Source organism: Hydra viridissima, unplaced genomic scaffold (genome assembly GCF_058129835.1).
Source record: "Hydra viridissima isolate aposymbiotic clone 2 unplaced genomic scaffold, HvirCarnegie_v1 scaffold_11, whole genome shotgun sequence".
In the NCBI taxonomy this organism is placed as follows: domain Eukaryota; kingdom Metazoa; phylum Cnidaria; class Hydrozoa; order Anthoathecata; family Hydridae; genus Hydra; species Hydra viridissima.
Genome location: NW_028324310.1, coordinates 16,066,911 through 16,072,838, shown reverse-complemented (window position 1 = coordinate 16,072,838; position 5,928 = coordinate 16,066,911). Strand labels below are relative to the sequence as shown.

Here is a 5,928-nt window from a genome sequence, read left to right as displayed (position 1 = left end):
GAGAAATCACTACATTAAGCATTCGATGGTGATACACGACTGATGGCCAGGTTCTGATTTTCGAATGAAAAGAAGAGTCGCATCCGACCACCGGTCGGCTTTCGACGCAAAACAGCTGTACACACTCGTCCAACGTCCAGTGACTAACTGTTGCAATGAGAAAGTTAGCTTTATTTGTCGTGCAGATTGTCCGCTTTAACGTAAAATGCTAGAAATTTGCTGAACGCTCGGTTTGCGCCGCCCAAGAGTCATTCTGTTTCTGCGTTGCCAGCGTCTGTCGGCTAAATACAACTGTAGACTCCGCGCAAGCTTTTTCACCGCAAAAGTTGTACAGAGCCACACCGAAGGCTAAAATCGACTTTAAGGTCGAAGGTTAAAATCGACCCTAGAGGTTTGAAAACGACGTCACGAAATTTTCAAGTACATCATCGAAGAAAATTACGGCGGCCAGATGCAACTCTTAGTACTAACTCTACTAATCTTAGTACGTTAAGCATTCCAGTCGAGAGATCAGACGTTTTTTCGTCACCTAAGAGACCGGCCGATGCTTTTGCGACGCTGCGGAAAGAAAGAAGATGGCAAACCACAGGGTTGTTACCGTAACAAACCTCCGTGAGTACCTCCATCTCGAGTGGCTTTTGAAGAAACGTTCGTTTTAAACTCAAAGGGATGGTTGTTAAAGCTCACAAACGCCTGGTTAACGATTTTCTAACGGCAGACACCGTGTTTACAATGGATACAGACCGATTAACTGAGCCCAAAGCGCAAGATCTATCAGAAAACTCCTCTAGGTCGATGCAACGAGACGACTAGACACGTGCGTCTAAAGTCATTTTACAATTGAAGGACGCCCCTCGTGGGCCCTTTAACCCTAACCCTAACCCTAACCCTAACCCTAACCCTAACCCTAACCCTAACCTTTACGTCGATTAGAAAGTACAATGAAATCAGTTTTGTTTAAAACCTGTAGTAAATAAGTTTAAAACATTTCACTTCATTTAAATACTGGTAAGTTCAACTTTTCAAGCACAGGATAGCGGCAATAAGCACGATTATGCAGCCTTACAGTTACGCACCTAGAGTTACACAATTAACGTAGTTAATTGCTAAGCTTTATGATTTGGAAAGTTATGAAAATTTTTTGTATATTTAAAAAAAAAAGCGTTTTATTTCTACCCAAATGGGACTTTCATTTCAAATTAAAAAACTGAAGAGGGTTATATACAAACCTTTTGCTTTATCAAGAGCATCGAGCAAATTAAAATTATTTGCGAAGTCTTTCATAGTTAATTCTAGTCCAAATTTGCGAAAATGAAAACTTAGTAATAAAACTTGTGTTGGGTAAAACAGTTGTAATTCTTGATAACTTATCACCATATATTAGGAGGGAACCAGTTAATCGCAAGACTTTTATATCGTCATCATCCCACAAATAGGTTTTTTTGCTGCACACCATTTACACCCTAAATATAAAAACTAAGTGTTTCAAAAGAGAATTCAGATCTTGCCAGCCTAAAATGACCTTCATTTCTGAATTCTTATTCTAAGAAAATTTCTCAAACATATTTCATTTTTAAACTTTGAATGAACTTTCACATCAAATATTTTTATTTAATATTGCATCTAAACTTTAATTTCTAAAGTTTTCAAGCCTAATTTTTTTCTTTTTTAAATTCTCTTTATTCTTTTTACATTTTCACTAAACATATTTTCATATTTTCTAATTACTTCTATTTTTTTAATTTCTAAAACTTTTATGTGGAAAGGTTAACACTCAATGTGATACTAGAGATACAAGGGAATCATCAAACAAAGGAGTAATTATATTGGTTGGCTTATTATCACACAAAAAATAATTCAAAAATTTATGAAAATGTTTTTAAACTTGTTTGTGCAGGAAATTTTATTCTCACTGAGACAATTGGCAAGTATAAGCATCATTGAACAATTGAGCAATCATATTTGTAGGTTTGGTATCAAGCCAAAACAATCAGTTGGAAAAGGTAAAAATGGATGTCATGAGAATATTTTCCAATTAAAATATGTAGAAAAGTTTAAACTTTTTGAGAAACTTGGGATGTTGTAGCATCATTGAAAAATGGAGAATTTACATTATTTAATTTAGAGTCCCACCTAAAATAATGAACATTTTCAATATCTAGGAGCAATATATATATTTGGGAGCAATATATATTTGGGAGCAATATATCATATATCTAGGAGCAATATATTATATATATAAAATGAAATCACACACATTAAATAAGCAATATTGTAGCAATATTATTTATGTTGGCAAAGTATATACAAAAAATAAGAAATGATAGGTAGATAAGATCTGCAAAAAAGAAAAATTCGACCTCACAAAATCGTCTTTTAAATGGAACATTTAATTAACATTTAATTAACATCTCATTTCATAGTGGTTTATCAGCATTGATAAAAGTATTTTGAAAAATCAAATTAAATCATAATAATAGCAGTAAATATCTTGGTTTTTTAAAATTTGACTTTTAAGCACAGTAAACTCAATCAATTTAATCATTTTTTTAACTTCGACCAATTGTTGCTAAATGACTTATCTTAATTAAGCAAAACAAGTAGTTCAGTTCTTTTCCTGCCACTGATGATGTCTTGTTACTACAATTTTTATCCAACATTATTTTTACTGCAATATGCTCCTGCTTACAAAAGACATCACTAGCAACATTTATTAGTTGTTTATACCTAAATATACTTTAGAATCTTACTAAGTGCTTTATAAAGTTTATTTTAAACTTTCAAGTTTAAACCTTATAATGAAGTACAGTTTCAGTTTGAAGGTTTACTTCAATTTAAGATACAATCTACAAAAAGCAATTTTATAAAATAAAGTATTACTTTACCTTTAGATGCTTCAGTAACAGGAAGATTTTCTTTAAGAATTAAGGATTCAAATACCTAAAAAATTTGCTTGGTGTAGTAAAACTTTAAGAGTAGTAAATCTCATGGGATATTAAAACTTATGGGATAGTAAAATTAAAAACTTCAAAAGAAAATAATTTTGATTAATTATCTAAGTTTTTGAAAATAAAGAAAACAAAGCTTATTTGAATACTAAAAATTTACTTTTTGATTTTCAAAGTTTCAAAAGTTACTTACAGATGATGTATTCAAAAATTCTTTTTTTCTTAAAGCTAAATAGAAGAGAAAAACAACCTATAAATACAGAAACAAAAAAATCAATCTATCATTTACAAAATTTTTGTAAATTATTTACAAATGGAAACAATTTATTGAGAAAAAACTATGCTGGTTATATCGCAAAAACAAATTGGAATAGTTAAATAAAAGGTTGAATGTTGTGATAACTTAAGTGAACTTGACACAATAAACATGTGAACACAACTCATTTTTTATCAGAAAAAATTTTAAAAATTTTCTGCATGTATAATTATACAAATTAATCTATTGCAGGAAACCTATCCTGCAATAGCTTACTTTGTATAGTGTTAGTAATCTATCAAAATTTTGGTATAGGAAAAAAACTTTGTCATAAAAATTGTAAACAAAATACCTTTCCATTAAGTGTTTCTTTAACTTCTTCTAAGTACACAGTTTCAAATAGCTCTCCAAAAGATAGAAATACCAAAGCCATACCACCTTTTAAAAGTATCTGAGTTTATGGATTACAAGTAATATGTTAACAAGCACACAAAAACATACAAGTACACAAGTAAAATAATAACGAGTACACAAAAATACCTTTACTATCCACTGCAGATTACTTCTGTCTTTGTAATCATAATGAAGTTCAGTCCAAGCAGAGATGAACTTTTTTGCGATGAGGAATAAATGGTGAGTTCCATCTAGTTCAAATAATTTCATCCTACAATTTCCAAACTGCTATGGTGAATCATTAACAATTCTAACCAGATTTATAGACTGTGTGGGATCAATGCAAAGAAACAAATTACTATACCAATGCAACGAATTCTATACCAATAAATAAAATGTTTTGATTTTTATAACAAGCAGCATTTGTCTAATATGAACATACTGTATTATATGTATTACAATACTTTTGTATTACACACATTCATGTCTATAAAATTAAAAATAAAAAAATACAATATACAAACATACATACATGCATGCATGCATGCATGCATGCATTCATACATACATACATACATACATACATACATACATACCATACCATACCATACCATACCATACCATACCATACCATACATACATAAAATGTAAAATTAAAATGTTACTATATGTAATTTTAGAGCTTGTATTACACCTTAAAATCCAGAGTCCCCAAAAGTGATCAACAAGAATATCAAGAAAGACAATTAGTATATATATCTATTTAAAAAAATTGTTCAGTAAAAGCTTTATTTCCTCCACCATACTATGGCTTTTTATCTACTTTCTACCTATCTAAATTATAATGTACTTTTCTCTCTGACTAGAAAGTTTGATTTTAAGTAACTATTGGTAACAAAAATAAAAATAAAAGTAAAAAAAAAAAAAAAAAAGCAACATGAATTATTACATCAATAAAAGAAATAGATAAAAGTTAAACTTAAACAAAATATCTCATAGTTAACAAAACCATTAATTAAACAATAATGAAAGTTTATAAATACCTTGATTTCTTGCCATGAAAAGTTAAATAAAAAATGAAACAAGCTTTTCCTTATTTCAGGTAACTTCATGATGCAACTCTTCATGAACTTGAGAAACAACTTCTCTTTCTATATTTTCAAATAAGAAATCGTTCTCACTAATATTGTTTTCAGCAAAGATTCCATATCCAACAAATAAGCAAAAGTGCATTTAGCATTATTTTGAAAAAGATAACTTATGCATATTAATATAATGGTACATCGTATATGAAGAATTAAAAAAAAAAAAAAAAAGGAAGAAATGGATACGAAAACTTAGAAAATTATTATAAAAGTAAAGTGTTAAGCAAGGTATTTTTGTCTTGTAACAAGATAATTTTCAAAAAATAAAACAGTAATTAAATTTGTTAAAAAAAAATCTGTACATATATTAGAATGCTAATGTGAAACAAAATAAGTAAATAATTGGCTTTTTGTGTTTAATTAACTTATCATTTATTTAGAAGTATACACAGCTTAGGGATATAATGATTATCACAAACTAAAATGAGCCTCATACCAATTATATTATAAACCTCTTTGAAACCATCAGAATCATATATTAGCAGAAAATTTCAATGGCCGCCATTATCAGAAAATTTCAATGGCCGTTGAACAAGAAAACGTTGAACATTCCTTAAGAATAGCAAATCGTTCCCTGAAAAAGCTTTTCGTTCCTTGCAGAAGCATTTCGTTCCTTATTCCGCAGTCAATTCGTTCCTGCGGCTCACATTTCGTTCCTTATTTTTACAAATCGTTCCGATAGTTCACAAATCGTTCTTCAGAATTTACAAATCGTTCCGATAAATTTACAAATCGTTCCCATCATTTAACAAATCGTTCTTAATTTCAAAAATCCAGATTCTTCTTCTTCTTCTTCTTCTTCTTCTTCTTCTTATTATTATTATTATTTTTGTTATTATTTTCATTATTATTATTATTATTATTATTATTATTGTTATTATTATTATTATTATTATTATTATTATTATTATTATTATTATTGTTATTATTATCATTATTATTATAATTATTATTATTATTATTATTATTATTATTATTATTATTATTATTATTATTATTATTATTATTATTATTATTATTATTATTATTATTATTATTATTGTTATTATTATTATTATTATTATTAGGAAAAGTATCTTGATAATAAGTGGAATTGCCGTAAACGGGTGGATCTGTCAGTAAAACAGAATTTCTGTTAATATAAATTTAGTATATCATCAATTACATATATTTTTCGTTTGATTTT

At 28.5% G+C, this 5,928-nt stretch overlaps 1 long non-coding RNA gene across 3 annotated transcripts; it reads right to left on the bottom strand.

Annotated features, from left to right (window-relative positions):
• Window positions 1-951: 951 nt before the first annotated feature.
• On the bottom strand, window positions 952-4,079 carry LOC149882447 (uncharacterized). Of its 3 annotated transcripts, none has more exons than XR_016445188.1 (6): window positions 3,745-3,884; window positions 3,557-3,642; window positions 3,142-3,176; window positions 2,886-2,940; window positions 1,230-1,463; window positions 952-1,076 (listed from the first exon to the last, which is right to left on the bottom strand). It is a non-coding gene; the product is annotated as an uncharacterized LOC149882447 (long non-coding RNA). The 3 variants fall into 3 exon arrangements; XR_016445189.1 differs by lacking the exon at window positions 952-1,076 and adding an exon at window positions 3,962-4,079 and having other exon boundaries at window positions 1,165-1,463; window positions 3,745-3,848; XR_016445187.1 differs by lacking the exon at window positions 952-1,076 and having other exon boundaries at window positions 1,165-1,463.
• Window positions 4,080-5,928: the final 1,849 nt, after the last annotated feature.